Here is an 18432-nt window from a genome sequence, read left to right as displayed (position 1 = left end):
CCCCCTGCGCACCGCACCGCCCCCCGCGCCCGGGGGCTCCGCGCACCGCCTGGAGCAGCTTCCCTGGCCCCCAGATAAAGGAATGTCGTCCCTTCGTCAGCCATTCTACGTCTTTCCCCCAGTTTCTGCCTTGTCTGTTGTCTGCCGTGCACGTCGCATGGAACTTTCGTAAATGAGTGCACGGTGTTGCTCACGGGTGATCTGCAATACCGCGGGGTTGTTCACATGTTCCCCAACAAGTTCCTCGCGGAGAAAAACGCCTGAGTTGTGCCTGACTGGGGCTCGGACTTGAGCAAGGATCTCATATTCCAAATTACTTCAACATAAAGCACACACACAGGGCAAGAACTCCTGTCCCTGCATAGCTCCTAGGGCAAGGGGGCATGGTAGGCAAACAACAGCAAATACATAAACAGCAACATTCTGTCTTGGAAGAGCTCGCTCAAGAGCCCAGATTTCTCACTTTTTTATGAAACCCCCATCTACTAGCCCATAGATTCCTCCCTACTTCACACACAGGCCAACCTGACACTTCGTCCGTTTTCTCTGGGCTATGAAGTTTGGAAGACGCCTGAGAGTGGAGAACCTTCAGTCTTGCTGGGTGTCCCTGCCTAGACACTGAGCACCCTCTCGGGAAAGATGGGTATCTTTCAATCTTCTGTGAGAGCTCTATATTGCTATGACTGTCTTTTGCCTTTGGTGCATCCCTGAGAGGAGTCTACTATTTCAGTGCTCTGCCACAAAGGAGCTGATGACAGCCAGAAAAACTCCCTTTCACTCCCAAGCTGAAAAAACCACTTCTTGCTTCCCCTCCTGCCCTGTGCCATCCTCCAGCCTTCTCTGCATCTGTGGCCTCCACTGAACTTGCTGCATAGGCTCAGTGCCTCTCTTGAGAAGAACTGGGGGACTCAAACTAAAGCTGTCATTTGCCGATGCTAAACTCCAGGAGGTTCTCATCAGCCCATTTCTCTGGCTTGTCAAGGTGCCTCTAAAGAGCAGCCCTCTTCTCCAGTGTATCTGACATTCTCCTCAGACTGGGAGCATCTTCAAACTTGCTGAGAACACACTGTCCCATCATACAGGTCATTAGTAAAGACATTGCACACTTTTGGCCACAGTGTCAGTATTTCAGAGGGACGTGACCAGTAGCCAGTCACATGCTAGACCTTGCATTGCTTTTCAAAACACTTGGACCCCAAGCTCTTACTGATTTTCCAAGCATCTTCTAGGCCGATTATCCAGTGCATATCTTTCCCATGCTCACTTGCCAGTTTTTACTGTATATGAAGTCAAATCTAAAATCTACAATGCGGGTGGACAGCTTTGACCGGTGCCACCTTACAATCAGGTGTATGGGTATCTGAACTCACAGTACAAGAAGAAATGTCCTGCCTCTTCCGCAGTACATGCACTTCAGTATCAGGCTCCTGAATGAGTCCTTAGCAAGGAAAATGAAGGGAAAAACAAAGAACAATTAAAAAAAAAATTTGAAGAGAATACTGATTACTTCAATGCAGCCCTAATTTGAGCAGTGCCTAACAAAGAGGTCTGATTTGCACTGAAATCTGTGATTGGAACTCAGATATTTCTAGACAGTACAGCTTGCTGATAATTTATGGCTTTCTGAAAAGTGACGCATTGAAAACTTCCCTTTGTACCATTTAGTCTCTCCCCTAGCAAGCAGAGTGTCCTAACTGACCACTGGCCAATGACTTAAATTCACCTTTATTATGTGACGACCAGACTCCTTGATTTTAATATCCAGTTTTCTTGAAACTCCCATGTCTCACCCTGTCATTTTAATAACAGAGCTAGTGTTTACCCTTAAAAATATTGAACAGCAGGAAGTGACCCCTTTGTATAAGAAAATGCTGCTTTTCTTTCTTTTCATGTTTATCTGCATTTTAAACATAAAATGAAAAATATTTTCTCTCTTAATGGCGGTGTGGATTCACTAATTCAATTCAGAGCATCACTATTACTATCTTAGTGCTATCTTGCTATTGCAACTAAGTGCTATCTTGCACTTACTTGCTATCTAAGTAATTACTGTTCTGGGGGAAAGTCTCAGTTTAGGAAAGCTCTTCAGTATATGTTTATGGATAAACATGCTCTTATACCTACAAATTTTCAACAAAGCACTGCAGCCTGTACTTGAGCATGTGCTTAAGCATCTTCCTGACTCAGGGTTTTACTCTGGAGGGAAAAAAACCAAAAAAACAAGGCTACATTTGATTTTGCAGGCATCGTTTACAGGGGCAACCAGAAAGAATAGGAAAAAAAGGTTCAATTTGTAGCATGATTAAAAAGTGACTCACAGTGAATCAAATGCCCCAATCACATCTGTGTAGCAAGAAACATGGATCATGTAAGTGGATATTCCTGTGGCTTTTATGAAATCCCCACATAGCTTCATGCAGACAGCAAAATTGAAGCAAATACTCAGTACAACTTCCAAGGCTTCAGTATATGTATATTTCATCTCTGGTTCATAGAATCACAGAATATGCTGAGTTGGAAGGGACGCAGGAGGATCACCAAGTGCAACTCCTGGCCCTGCAGAGGACCATCCCCAAGAATCACACCACGTGCCTGAGAGCATGGTCCAAACACTCCTTGAACTCTGTCAGGCTGGTGCTGTGACCACTTCCCTGGGGAACCTATTCCAAGAGAAGATCCTTTTTCCAATATCCAGACTAAACTTCTCCTGACACAACTTCAGCCCATTCACTTGGGTCCTGTCACAGGTCACCACAGAGCAGAGATCAGTGCCTGCCCCTCCTCTTCCTCTTGTGAGGAAGTTGTAAATGCAATGAGGTCTTCCTTCAGTCTCCTCCAGCCTGAACAGACCAAGTGACTTCAGCCGCTCCTCATACGGCTTCCCCTCAAGGCCCTTCACCATCTTTTTTGCCCTTCTTTGGATGACCTCTAAGAGCCTAATATCTTTCTTATATTGAGGAACCCAAAACTGCACATGGTATTCAGTGAGGCTGCCCCAGTGCAGAGCAGAGTGGGACAATCCCCTCCCTTGCCCAGCTGGCCATGCTGTGCCTGATGCACTCCAGGACAGGGTTGGCCTTCCTGGCTGCCAGGGCACAATGACTCATTCAACTTGCCGTCAACAAGAACCCCCAGGTCCCTTTGTGTGGCATTGTTTGTTGACAAGGAAGCCACAGCTTTTGTGCCAGCTCTAGTGGTACAACTCAGCAAGCCATTTTCTTGATCAGCAATGGTGAGCAGATAACAAGAAACAGATCCTGACAAAGCCTCTTGCATCTCAAAGGTTTTATGAAGAGCTGTCAAGACTTCTGCATCATTAAACAGATTTATGTTTAGAACAAGTTTGAAAATGCCATGTAACTCATGTAAGTGTATGCTGACAGCATAGATCAGACAAACTCCAGACAAACACATGCAACAAAGTAGTGTCTTACTTCCACTTCTAAATATCAGGCCTCATACATAGAGGAATGTCTGCATTTTACTAGTAGCTCTTTGTAATTCATGCCAGCCATCACCAAAGATTGTCCAGTCACCCTCCCAACAAGCTATGTCAACACTGGTAGGCTGCAGGACTTTCGTTCCTTCTGCCCTTTTGTAGGATCTATGGACAGCTCATGTAGGGGCAAAGCAGAGAAAGCAGAAGTTGAGCAGGTGCTGTCTGTGTCTCTCTGTGAGCCTGCACTTGATGACTGTAGCTTTGGATGCTGCAGTGGCAGCAGTGGGAATTCTCGCCATGCTGTATCCTGACTCAGAAAAACTGCCTCGTCCTTATGGACAGCTGCTTTCAATGAAAGGGGAAAATAGGCTGATTCTTAGAGATGCTCAGTGTCTGGAAGAACTGAACTATCACCCCATTCAGCATCCTTCAGGCTGAAATTTTCCATTCTCCCATTAGCAGCCCTAGAGAAGTCTTAAGTCCCTAAGGTCTGAATTATTTGCCTCTTTCGTTAACCATTGTGTACTCACTGCTATCTTCCTCATACTTACAAAAAGTAAGACCATCAGACCATCTTCACACCCACCAAAAAAAAAAGAGAAAGGTTTAATTTCAGCTATGTGTGATTAACATGAGACAGTGTTGGGATCCAAAATATCTGAGACACAAAACTATAGGGTTTTTTTTCCCAGATGCTTTCATGAGAGTGAAGCAGCCACATCAGTTATCAACTACAGCAAAAATTCAAAGCAGCACAAAAGCAGAGACTTCATTAGGTTATAGGAGACAGTGTCCAGGGTCCCTGTGCAGCAAATATGTGCCATGCTTTCGCTAATTTAGGTGGGAACACCAAAGTAAATTATAGTTTATGTATGTAGGTAAAAGTGTGGGGTGGTGTGGGTGTTTGTGTGTGTGTGTGAGCCCATGTGTATGTGTGCCCATGTGTGCAAAATAGCCAAGAGAAAAAGGCAGAAGCATCCAGTTTTCTCTAGAGAAAACTGAGTATGCACACATTGTCACTCCAAGCCCTAGTGCTACAAGTGATGAAGCAAGAAACACAGGAATTCTGATTTTGGAACTCTTTTCCTGCAACGGAATGACAGTAGCAGAGATGGCCATACTACAGAAAGACTATCTGGGGGAAGGCTGAAGACCAGCCTTGCACAGAGGGTCTTAGAATTGCTTTTGTACCTTTTTTAGCACATCTGCTAATAAGATTCTGAACCAACTGTTCCATAGAAACACAGAAATGATAAAAACTAGTCACTTGTTAACTTGGGTAGCCATGTCAGGATAAATCTTTTTAAATAATCATTCTGAGATCTATTTTAACTGAAGCTTTTGTGCCAAAATATTTCCTTTGATAAGGTATCCCACAATCTTGTTCCTCTACCAGTAAGGGGTTCTTCAAACTTCCACCCTAAATACATACTTGGCACAAAAACAACTGTTAAAATCTGGCTGATACCATTCTATATCTGAAATAACACTGCTCTCCTCTCTTCCTGCTCCAAAGTGCATATGAACAATTCAGCATTGTCTCTAGGTTCATCCTTAGTGGGCAAAAAAAGAACAATTTTAACCTCCTCTTCTAACAAGAAGCATTCCTCCTTTCTAACAATTGCTCTACCAGCTTTTGCCACCTTGATCCATTATCGGTCTGATGGCTATTTGAACATGAACCATTTCAACCCCAGTGACTGGTGGCCCAGATCCCTCCTTGCCCCAGTCACTGACACTGAAACCCCACTCACTTTGGTAGCTGCCACTACAGGTCTGGGGCACCAAAACCCTTGGTCTGACTCCAGTTGCTGGCACCAAATCCATAACATCAGTTCACCCAGCAGCTGGCACTTAGTCCTTTCAGCAGTCATGCACATGGGATAGAGACCATGACTATGCAGTTAGATAAGAAAGGATGTAAGAAGTTGGAACAGATTGTAGTAATTAGGTGCCAGGTTCAGTCAGACCAACATAGTGACCAGTCTAATCTCACAAGCAACTAGCTCCTCCTACACCCTTTCTGTCTGACCTTCTCCCTTCCTTGAATGCTGAGCAACTGTCACAGACTCACCAGCATTCTGCATCTTTGAGTTTACATCCTTACCAGTTGCCCCAGTGTGCCTCTGAATTTATTGCTATCCCATCAATTACTCAGATTAGGCAGGTTTGTTTCTGATCTTTGTCACAGTTACATTTCTCTGTCATGTTTGTGTCTCTGTCTGTCTTGTTCATGGGTTTCCTTTTCCTTTAGTATCCTATATGAGAAGGTGTTTGACCAGTCAGTCACAGGTTCTAACTCCAGATTTCTTACACCCTTCCAAGATTTTGTGTCTTCTTCTTTCTTAGTCTCTAACACAGACAAGATAATTTAGAATCAGGGACAAATTGATGTATTATGGAAGGAGTTCTCATAGTCAGACAGCAAGATTAGAAGGGAGACAACAATGGGAAAGGCATCAGGATTGCAATTCCCTGCTGATGCAGCCAGAAAAGACTTACATTTGGATTTACTGAAATGTCCTGTTTCCATGAAAATTGTCAAAATAATTCAACATTTTTTCACTTAAACTTTGTCATAATTTTGGGGTTTTTTTTCATTCTGGTCCAGAGCAGAAGTCTACAAGTTTTTATTGACAACTGTAGCTTGAGGTTTTCAAGCAGCTGCATTTACTTTATTATTTTTTGACTTATTACTTCATCGTTACTATATTTATTATTTATTTATTACTTTATTCCTATAACCTATTTTACTTTGTTATTTATTACTTTATTACTATATTTAGCCTCTTCATTTTACACTACAACTAGGAACGCTCTAGGAAGGACATAAAAAAGGAAGAGACAGATACAAAGAACAAAGAGACAAAGACTATCCCTGGAGAACAAAAATCTAACCAAGAGTTTGTCCGAATCATCTTCTTAAGAGCACTTCATTAAGTGTTTTTGTCGTGGTCTGTATTCTTGCTTTTGAAGGAATATTTTGAGTGTAGAATTGACTTTGAAATGTTCCATGGAATTTTTTCAAAACATGAACTCCCTCCAATATGCTCTAAGAAAAAAACCTAGCAGGCTGAACTTCATTAGCGTTATTCCAAAAGGTCCATGCCAAAATATTTGCAGAAACTTAATGGTTTCTTAGATCTCAGTTTGAAACAAGTAGAGCAGTAACAGGTATAAAACAAATCATGTGTGCACAGCACAGAGTTACAAACTTCTCCAACAGGCTGCATAGATCTATTAAAAAAACAACAGCAAGAATTTTGTTTGAAGGCTTTTTGTTGGGGGGTGGTTCTGTTTATTTGCTTGGTCTGGGCTGGGTTGGTTTTGGGGTTTTTTGTTGTTTGGGATTGCATGCATTGGCTTTGACAGATGCAAAATTAAAATGGTAATGTTCGTCTTTGGCAAGTGCTGGTGGCCTAATGGTGTTGCTGTTTGCCACAACAGTTTGAGTTAGCATGAGCTTTGTGATGGCGTCACAGATGGTTACAAACGCATCATCAGACGACAGCAGATGGCACCGCGTGTGGCCTTACATCTCCCTCTGGTGGCTCGATCTCAAACCTTTACTCGGTTCCTGCTACTTCTGAGCTGGTAGAGAAAGCCAGTCTGCTCAGCCAAAACCACTGCACACATTCACTAACACTGAGGGTTCAGCCCTCGTAGGAGCTTTGTCCCGGGTGTCTTGGAAGGTGTTGACACATGAGAGTTTTGACTGCTTGGAGCTGCATGTCTCAAGTGAGGTCCCTTGCACAGCAACCAGCAGTCTCACCCGTGTGTATTTACACGTCCCCTCTAAAAGTCATCCACTGGACAAAAATTCCAGGAGTGTCAGGTTCATTGTCCATGTGGGGAGCTCCAGTCCAAGGATTATTCCTTGCCTTGGCAAAGACACCTTATTTGCTTGGTCCATGATGCATGGGCTGTTAGTCTAACAGATTACAGAAGAAAATGCAATTCTGAGAGCCATTTCTCCCTAGCATGTTGTGTTTCCCTTCCCATAGCAAAATAAAAAAGAATGCTTCTAAAATGCAGTATTTTTTCTACTGAAAAGACAACACTCCTGTATTTTATTTTTTTTTGCAACAGAGAAACAGACAAACACTCTGTTTTGATAGCAGCTGCAAAATGAAGGCTCATTTTGGAGGATCTAAACTTATCTCCACCTTTCCTGTGCACTGATATCTCTGTAAGAATACTGTGTTGTAGAAGTGCACTTTCCAAAGTCTGTGTTCTGTTTTTGAAGTTTTGCAGCACTATGGACCTGCTTATCACTTTTCAAAGGGACTGATGTAGAACTGGCAAAAATGGAAACTCCAGCTCATTTCAAGTCTAGTGTAAATATGATACCATGGTAGACCACAATCTTCCAAAAGTGTCCTTTAGGATGCAGTATATATTGTAATGGCACTAAAATAATAATAAAAAAAGGCTTTTCTCATTAATTTTGCTGGAGGTGGAAATCCATAAACCTCACCAAACAATGAACACAAGTGTCTTCTCAAGTTGTGACAGCACTAAATGTTCCCTTGTCCCCATGCAACTCACTTCAGTCACAGTTTATCTTCTTGTTTATTTTCTTATGGGAGGAGGAAAAAACCAGTTTCACACCTTGAACCCATATGCAGGAGCTGCTCATATATTACATATTGTTAGCACCAAATTCAACTTAGAAAAAGTGGATGTCTCCTTAAAAAAAAACCCCAAAGACCCCCAAACCTCAAACAAACAAACAAACCAAAAAAAAAAAAAACCACCAAAAAAATCCCCTCCAACAAGCACCTTTGGAAGCTGCCAAGGTTATTACTTTAATTTCTCATTGAGATCCTTCAGCAAGAGGAGAAGCAGAAAAAAGAAACTTCTGAGAAAAGAAAGGAAGCATTTTCCACTAGTTTCATCAAAGGCAAATTTCTAATGACTAGGCAACAGTAAAAGGAGAAAAGAAACACTTGTGACCTGTTGTGTGGAACTGAGGGAGCAACTGGAAAAGGGCAACCTGGCATGTTTGTTCCTTTTGTTGGCTATAAAAACAGTTACAGGAACCAAACCCACTACCTTTTTGCTTGAATATGGTACTCAAGTGTTTCCATTTGAAAAAAATCTGTCCTATTGTCTTGTGTTTACATGAGTTTATACAAGTTAATTTTTCAAAGTTTGTTAGTGGTATGTTTTTTTTTTCCCCAAAAGCCTTCTTGGCAAGTAAACTCTATGTGATTTCCTATACATCGAGATTCAGATTCACTGCCTGCTGATAGGCATGTTTGACTACAAAGTGGTGTCCCTCTGACTGCTTTGAAGCAGAGAAACGCACACATGCTGCTAGCCTTTATGTTGTAATATCACTCTTTTTCCCCTGCAGAAAGCATCTAAATATAAATAAGGGTTTATTAGAGTGTATTTATTAGTAGTATATTTATTATAAGAGAAATTGGTTTTGGTTACATTAAAATTCCTTGATACAGGAAAGATGAAGCATTGTTTTGTAAGTGAGAATCTGCCACGTTCTTTGAAACTGAAACCGCATTGTTTTATAATGGGACTGCTTTACACAACAGGAGTCAAAATAACAGCTGGCCAAGGTTCTTGCATGCATCAGCAAAGACTTGCATCAGGCCCCTAAGGACTTCAATGGAACTGAGTTAGAGCGCTCACATGACCCTTAATCTCATACAATTCTTGAGAAAACTGCATTATATTCTTGAAAAAAATATACACTAGTCAAAAATCTGTGTTGTCTGAAATTTTCATGCCTGTCAGGTTCTGTTTTGGTATCGCTCACCTATGTTTACAGAGCATGGGACTCTCTCATTCTGTCTTTCTGCCTCCTTAGGGGCTCAACTGAAAAATTATTAGTCTCAGCTAACTATATTGCTTGACCTATACAAGCAGAATTTTAAGAGAAGCAGCACAATGCTTTTTGCACTTTTAGTAATTAAAAAATGCAAAGACTTCATATTTGTACATATTCTTAAAGTGTCCTTCTCAAACAGGAGAAGAATCAATGTTTAAGGACAAAAAACAGTAAAGTGGGTTGATGAGCCTACCAGTATACAAAAGCGGCATTTGATCAAAACTTAACAGCATTTGTACTATATCACGAAATTATCCATTCATTTATATACCCTTTCTTTTACCCTTTTGTTTTAATAGGCTAACTTGCTAAAGTGCTAGGTGCTAGCAAAACTGGTGTCTACTTGAGAAAAGTCCATATGGACAGGAAATAAGTCAGAATGTTGTGGCTCTCTAGCAGATCCCAGTCTAGCACGGTACGTGATGGTGTACTTTAAGGCCAAACACAGTCCTACTGAAGTAAAAAGGTACAGAGTTAAAGGCATTAACTGCTTTGCTGAGCCTGCAAGGGACAAAGTCAGCAGCTGCTACAGAGAACTTCCAGGTATGTAGGACTCTCAGTATGTATGTCTTTGAGACATCCTGGGCTGGCTAACATATCTCAGCCTGGAACTGAGGTGAAGCACTGCCTGCTTCATATCCTTCCCTGTGTTCCCATGGTGGTCCCAGGAATTTCAGTGGAGGACAGTGGGGAACAGCATTGAACCAAGGGTTCCAATCCATATACTCCTGCAACAAGACAGCTCATGCTACTACAAAGTGAGAAGAGGGGTGAGGACAGGACATGGCATGAGCAGGTGAATACTGTTCGGTTTTTTTGCTTGTTTGTTTGTTTGTTTGTTTTTCAAATCAGGAAGATATATGAAGAAGTGACAACTTCTAGGGAAAGGTGAGATGAGTGGGTAGGGAAACATGTCTCCTTGCTCTTAAAGAACTGGTTTTTTTATAGTACATAGTGGAAGGGAAACTGCAGTGCTATAAAGGTTCATTGGCAGCAAGCCTGCAAAACAGTGTGTTTTTGTGTGAACACAGACCGGTTTGTTCCACACGCTGGACTTAGAGCTCCACCTCACTGCAGTTCCACACCACAGCTATGCTACACCAGGCAGCCATCTTCACCAACATAAGAGTACCCCTAAACTAGCAGCAAGGGGTGGTTTGCCTCCTCTGTGTGCTGGGTTCAGTTGGGGTGGAGTTAGTTTTCTTCATAGCAGTCCAAATGGTGCTGTGTTTTACATGTGTGATGAAAATAGTTTATAACTAAATCCACAGTGTTTTAGCTGTTGCTGGATAGTGCTTGCTCATCATCTGTTTCTTACTCTGTTCTCCCCCAGAGCATAGTCTAGGATGGGGAGAACTGGGACAGCTGACTGAATTGACTGGAGAGATACTTCATACTACATAACATCATGCTCGGCAAGAAAACCAGGGGAGGTGAGTTTTGTTGTACGTAGCCAGTCTTGGAGGCTGGCTGGACACAACTCTGCTGCTGGGCAGGAATTGCTTTTACATACTTGCTTTTTTTCCCAGGTTTTTTTTTTTTCCTTTACTTACTAACCTGTGTTCACTTCAACCCATAATTACTGTTTTGGTTTGGTTTTGTTTCCACTTTTTCCCTCCCATCTCACTGGGAGCTTGGAGTGAGGAGCAACTGGGAGGGAGCTTAGCTGCTGTCGGAGGTCAACCCACCAAACCACAAAAGCAGGTGGTATTGGCTGTTGGGTGAGTTAGCCAGCAGCAGAGTGCCTCTTGCAGAAGGAGCAAGTAACAGCTGTGCCTGAGCTGAAATAAAGCAGGAGGATGGAAGCATGCATCACAAAGCGTTGAGCTGCTTACACATGGGACACAAGAGGACGTCTGGGGAAGGACAGAGAACAGCAAATCCTCACCGCTCAGTAATTCACCAAGTGATTATCATGTAAGTGTAGGTCTGGTATGGTATGTGACGTGTCACATACTCTAAAAAGCTAGACTGTGAGCCAGCTACCTAAAGCTCTGCTGACATCTGGTGCTGAACAGAAAATGAGTGTTTCAGTGCAATTAAGTTCTCCACTTTGAAACACTCTCTTATGGGACAGACGTTGCATTTCTTCAGTGTGTCTCCCAAAACAGCAGTCTTCCACCCCGCCTACTTAGCATTCACACATGTATAGAGAGTCTCAGTTCAAAGTCTCTTTAGGAATATTTGAAATGAACAATGAAGTAGAAACTGAAACCCACATATTAATTAGTGGGGATATCGTATTTTTGTCAAGATTTGAATCCCTCATGGAGCATAGAGTTGAGTTTTTAATCAATGATCATCTTAATTGGAATAGATTTTGTGTCTTGCAATATACTTCTCGACAGAATTTATTAAAACAAAAAAACATTTAGGGGTTTCTTCAAAATGTGGTGTACTTTAGTCTTAAGGTTTATTTTAAAAGGAGTCTAAATTTGAGTACAGAAACTTCTGTGGATTTGAAGTCCAAGATTTCTTTCAATGGAACTTAATTTGGTTTTCATACAATTTGTTTTTTTACTGTGAAACCTGCTCTTGGCAGTATTAAAAGATTTGTCTCAACATTGTCTATGCTTAGCAAACCCTTGCTTGTAATGTGGTATCCTGTAAATAAAACATTAAAAAGAACACTCTTTTCAGTTATTCGAGGACTTAATGTAGGAAACAGCACAGTAGCACATATCAGGAGTTGTTAATTTAAGAACTTCTGTGGGCTTGGGCCTATTCTTCAGGTGTTTAAAAGCAGCAAAGGAGATTTTTTCCTTTTGCACTTTGTCTTTTTCAAATAATGAATTATCAGTTTTACTGAATAACATAATTAGTGGTTTACTGGACAAACAGGGATCCCTCTAGTACCTTCTTACCAACATCCAGTAGCAGATGCATTGGATAAAATAAAAAAAAATACTGTAGACAAATATTCCCATCAGTATCCACTCTCAAATGCCAGCTGTCAATGGTTTAGGAGCTAGGACTAATGCTAAAACTAAAACCTATTCCTCTTTCCTTAGTAGGTCTAGCAGGTCCACTAATTCAGCCTATTCATTTTTAACTTTTTTATGTATTTGTCCAACCCAATGACCAATGATGAAGAGTTTCATGGTTTGTCTGTGCATATTTATCTTCCACAAAAATGAGATAGACTCTGAGAAAAATGCTATATATTTTCAGAGCCATAGAACCATCATTTCCAATATCTAGGGTTGGGTAAGGTTTTCTAGGTAATGCTTTTGCAAAAAAGGCATCAAATATTTTAATTTTGCTAGTGAGTTAGTCAGAAATTTTCTTTCTATTTCAACTTTGATGCTCTGCCCATTTCTGTAGGTCTCAACACAGCAATTCTCAGGAACAGAACTCAAAATTAATTGTATATTATCACTAATTTTTTTAACATTCCATTTTTGTGAGACCATCTCAGACAAAACTGTTTCTGGAGATGTTTTAGTTTGTACTGCTCCTGTACACTTTCAGGGGGAATGAAATTGATTAAATATATCAGTTAACCAAAAAACATTGCTGGAATGTTTCCATGCTCCCAGAAAACTGTCATTGTTTTCCTTTCCAAGAAAAAATGGGTGAGCAATCTGCTTTCAGGTTGTTGAAGCCTAAAGTTTTACAAAACCACTCAGAATGAAATAATACAAATTAATATGAAATAGCCTGAAAAAACAAGCTCACACCATTTCTATGTAGGAAACCTGTGTCACATAATACAAACATGTTATGTGGACTGGATGGGTATAATCTATCTGGATTTTAGAGTGCTTGTGAGAGCCTTCCATGGAAAATCTTTGAAGAAAATGCAGAGGATAGAAAGGAAAAGGGAAGTGCTGTGACAGATAAAACTTGTTAGGAAAAGCTGTGAGATTGAACAGCCAGCCCTCAACATGGCAAAGCATATCATATATTCAGACATGGTCTGCAACATAAAGAAGTTTATTAGGTCATGATAGTTAAGGCTGAATTAAGTCTGAATCATTACTTTGAAGTGCAAATGAACCATTAGAAGGTGGAAGAGAAAGTATTCTCCCCTAGATTATATTGCTATTGCTTTAGCTAAAAAAAATTAGCTTCAGGACAACTTAAAAATAAACCCAGAATTTGATCTTTGAAGCCTAATCTTACAAATGAGTCTCTTCACCTTGTGCCCAGTTTTTATCACCGCTTAGCTCAAATAGTGGAACAATCCAGGCTCCTCCTGTATACTCAAAATCACTGAAGTCTTGTTCACGGGCTACTACTGAAGAACTCCCCTCATTTCTGTATGTTCCTAACTGAAAGGCTTCTTCATTGCAGGAACAGATGCAAAATGTCCTGGTAACGTCATCATTAACTGTGCTCTCAAAACGCTTGTCTTTCTGCAGTGTCCCTCTGCCTGTGTGCAGGGCTCTTGTCTTCCCTGGGCACAGATGAGTTTCCCTCTAGGAAAAAAAGAAATCTGTATCAGCTCACAGAGAGGGTTCTGCAGCACAGCCCCAAGCTGTACCCACAAGGTCAGAGAGCCGCCACTGAAAGCATCAAGTTCTTTGAACACTTTCCTAAGTAGAAAAAATGTATGGATATCCCTGCCTGAAATGAAGTATTTTTGCCAAGGTAGTCATTCCTCCCAAGCGTTTCAAGACAAACATAAGGGGCTGCATCTGTTCACAAAGGAGGACAAAAGTGAGTCAGACAATTGAAGAGTGTAATTAAGAACAAGGAAAAGGTGTCACCTGGATCACAGAGCAGCTCCAAACCCTGACTGCTGGCCTGATGTACATACAGCACCTGTTCTGGATACACCTGTATAGCAGAAAATTTCTATTCTATGGAAGTGTTAAGAGTATGGAAATTTGGTGTAATATATCTGAGGAGGTATGATCAAAACTGTTACCCACTCCAAACAGAAAAGTTTCAATGTATAAAAAAGAGATGTGAAGGCAGCAAAACAGACTCTTGGTTACAGCTTTGGTATTACTACAAAATACAAGCTGTATTTGAAAGGCATGTATGAGGAAAAGCTAATATAATGGTAGTTGTTTTAAAATGAGATGAAGAGGTGTAGGAATTTATCTATATCCATTTTCTTAAAATGAAATCTACAGTAAGGGAAAAAGGCAACATTTTTAGTAACAGAGTGGTCTATTTCTGGTAAGACACTTGCCTTCACAATTGCAAATAAGTTGTTTGTGTGGAAATAGTAGTTTAGAAGAAAAATTTAGTTTTGTGATAACCCCCGTGATTATGATGAGTCAGTGAAAGCCCCCATTTTCACATCTTCCTTCTGTCGCTGAAGAACAAGTTTGTTTTCATATTGCGAGAATGCTCCAGCAAGCTCCGGAATTTGCTAGTATTGTTGGCATGTATAAATAGAGTATTTTTTCTATGCCACAGGGAGTCTGCAGCTGCTTGCTTAATACAGACAGAAAGTAAATGTTTTGCTCTTGTTACGGATCTGCGTACTTCTCCTCCAAGCTTCTCTGCTCTGAATGAATTTCACTGGAGCCAAGCCCTCACTAGGTGAATTATATTTACATAATAAAAAGGATGCCTGTTTGGGGTATTTTCTGAAGTTGCTTCATGTTAATGGCTGCTGTGCTTTGAGGCTGAGTGAGAAACACTGGCACCTTCCACCTTATGCAGAGTGGCTCATTTTGCAGACAGTCCTTCAAAAGCACAGCTTTTACTTACCTGGTGGAAGAATGTGTTCAGTTCCCTTGAACTGAGTATTAAAACTTTGCAAATTCTCTCTTTATTCAAATAACTCATGAACTGCTGAAAAAAAATTACTTCATTTTACTCCTCCAGATTTTGCTGATAAAGATCCAGTTTTCCTTCGCATTGTGATTCTGTCCCTCCACACTACCCTTTCCTTGAGTGGTAAAAGAGGACTTAAGGATTACACCCTAAATGCCTTGCTTCAGACATGAGTCATTGTTTCATTGTTGCATTAATACACCTATTCTTAGACTTAAAATAGCAAAGAGGACAATTTGCTTGAGTCACTATGCCTTGAATTGTCTGAAACTTAAGATTAACAAGAATAAAGCATCATATTACATTTCAACAAGGCAAAAAGTGAATTATGTTTAGATGTCTATAGTTGATATTAAGAAGTATTTTATCAGCTGGACTTTTGCTAATCAATAACTGATGGGAAGCATGTCCCAGTTTTACATTTTGTCTAAAGATTATGCTGTAAAAGAAAAACATGTGTATATATCCTTTACAGAGTAAGTTAATTCAGAGGATTATGCCCTGTCAGTAAAATGCAAGCAAGATACATTACTCCAAAGCCTATCAGAGCATCAGTAGGCTGCCCCCATAAACTCTTTAACATGATAAGACAAAACATAACTGTGTTTAAAGAATCATAGAATGGTTGAGGTTGAATGGGATATCTGGAGGTCACCTGGTCCAACCTCCTTTCTCAGGCAGGTCTGCCTAGGACAAGTGAACCATGACTGTGTCCAGATGTCTTTTCTGTTTCTCCAAGCATGGAAACTTCACAACCAACTCATTAACCTCCTTTCCTGCAAGGGGACATAGCTAGCTCATGGCCAGCTTGGTGTCTACCAGAACCATTAACGAACAGGTTTTATTTCTGGAAGAAGAAGCCTATGCAGCAGTGGGGGAAGACGTCGGAAGGTTCTTTTATCTTAAGCGCGGTAATGTATGATCCCTATATCCGTGGTTGATGCTTAGTGTTGTATCATACAGTGCTTAGTACAAATGCCAGAGATTAGTATGGCCTTGTGTTAACTCCCTACAGCTGTGACTAGTAAGTTGTTTTCCAGCTAATGCTTCCTTATTTACTTGTATTAGTGATTAATATGTACTAGCAGATTTCTTAGTTTTGAGAACAAGGATTGTATGTCAGAGCAAAGAATGATAGGAGAAGTACATTATGACTTGATGACATGTTTGAGATGGTCTCAAGGAGAAAAAATTCATCAGAAGACCTGGAACCATATTCAAATAGGTCAGTGGGAATAATTAGCATATATGCATGTATTAAAAAATGTGATGAATATGTATTAGTTTCAGGAATATAACCTGGTCTGATAGGTTCCTTAGCATGCATCCTTTGAGGACAATTCCCTATGCATCCAGCACTGCTAATAAAGTAATGTTGGCTTTCTAACCTAACAAATTTGTTGGAGAGTCTATTTTCAGGTTTGCGGTGACAACCCCCAAATCCTTTTATGCTAAGGTTCTTTCTGTCTGGGTGGACCCCAGCATGTGCTGGTTCCTGGGGTTCTTCCTTTCCAGGTACAGAACTTAGTCCTTCCCCACTTTGAACTTCATGGATTTCCTGTCAGCCCATTTCTTCAGCTTGTCAGGGACCCTCTGGGAGGCAGAAAAAACCTCTGGTGTATTAGCTCTCCTCCCAGTTTTGTACCATCATCAAACTTGCTGAGGACACACTCTGTCCCAAAATGCAGACCATATGAAAATGGACAGGATTGGTCCCAGACTTGACCCCTGGGATGAAGCATTATTGGCCTCCAGCTAGACACTCTATGTCTGATCACTAACATCTGAGCCTGCCTATTCAGTCAGTTTTTAGTCTCAGACTAGATGAGGTTGGCTCATCCAGACCATAATTTATGAGCTTCTCTGCGAAGATGTTATGGGAGACAGTGTTGAAAACCTTACAGAAGTCAAGACAGAAAATACCAATTGCTCTTCCCTTGTCTACCAAGTCAGTCAACTCATTGTGGAAGGCTATCAGATCAGTCAGGATGACTTGGTGAATCCATGTGGACCAATCACAATCCCCTTTATAGTCAAACTAGTAATTTGGCCTCTAGAATATTATTAAGACTCTTCTGTTCTTTTCTGTTTGTTAGTAGTGCTGCAATAAGGATGAAGAAAAAGAACTATGCTTTGTATTTTCATGTTGCAAATTGTGTGCTCAGTTGCAATTGCTAGAATCTTTTGATATTAAAACAGAAACCTGATCTAGGAAGGTCTCAAATCAAAGTATAAGCTGTCACTAGCACTGTCCAGTTCCTCTCATCCAGTAAGACATAGGAGTTGCTACCGCATCATGTGAACTGGGACTTCTGCATGCACTTTCAAGTGTGTAAAGACCCTCTTGATCTGGCAGAACTTTTCATATGCTCATGCTGAACTTTTCTTGGAGTATGGGATTTCTCAGTCATGTTTCTCATGTTTATTTCAAAGAATTCTGGAAAATGAGCAGCAAAACTTCAGTGGCTCCAGAAAGGCAGGAGATTTTCCAGCTCTTTACCTCTATGTATGGAAGGTGTTTTACTGCCAAGAACAAACATGGATTTTAAGCTATCTTGGGCACAGAGCAGTCCTTTGTGACCTTTTAGCTGAAATTTTTAGCTATGTATTAATGTCTTCCTCTTTTCTCCCAAACTGACATATTACCTAAAAAAAGTTCAGTGTACAAGCATGAAGCTCCATGCCTACGCCTCAGCTGCTGCTGAGAAAAATTCCAACTATTTTGCTCAAAAGCATTCACATGCATCTGGACTACTAAAAAGAAGAGCTTGAGCCTTCTTTGCTTTGCTTTTATTCACAGAGTACAAAATACAATTTTTGTGGGGGGTTTTTCTTCCCTTGAGCATCCATATGAGGCCAGTGATAAACCCATGCACAACCTTAGACTGGAGTGGTCTTTTTACGCAGTAGAAATTCAGCCTTTTTCTATGTGAAGTTGTAAAATTGGGTAAGACTAGGTGCAAGCCAGCATGCTGAAGACCCAAAATATTGTTTCTGTCTCAGCCACCATTAGAAGTTTGACCTTGAGTCTGCATCTTTACTGTGTGTAGGCTTCTTGGCACCAGAATGGCTTAGCACAGTGGGGCTGTAGCTCAGAAGGGAACTCCATGCACCGTTATAAATTTCTACACACTATTTTGCTGGAGATTCCAGGGTCACCTTGTCTGATAGAAGTAATCACAGAACTATAAAACTAAATACTCTATTACTGCACAGAGATGAGGTGCAAGAGTAGCAGGCATATTGTTCTCAATGCTCTTCTGAATAATAATAGACAAGGTTGTAGTCTCAAACTTCTAAAAAATCTCTTCCAAAAGAAACATGCAATAAGGGCGTTCACTTTGCTAGGACTTTGCTTTGTATTAGACAGGGTAAGGAAGGGTCCAAGGATACAGTAAAAAGGCCT

This window comes from Corvus brachyrhynchos, unplaced genomic scaffold (genome assembly GCF_000691975.1).
Source record: "Corvus brachyrhynchos isolate BGI_N302 unplaced genomic scaffold, ASM69197v1 scaffold547, whole genome shotgun sequence".
NCBI lineage: Eukaryota > Metazoa > Chordata > Aves > Passeriformes > Corvidae > Corvus > Corvus brachyrhynchos.
Note: the sequence above shows the minus strand (reverse complement) of the source record.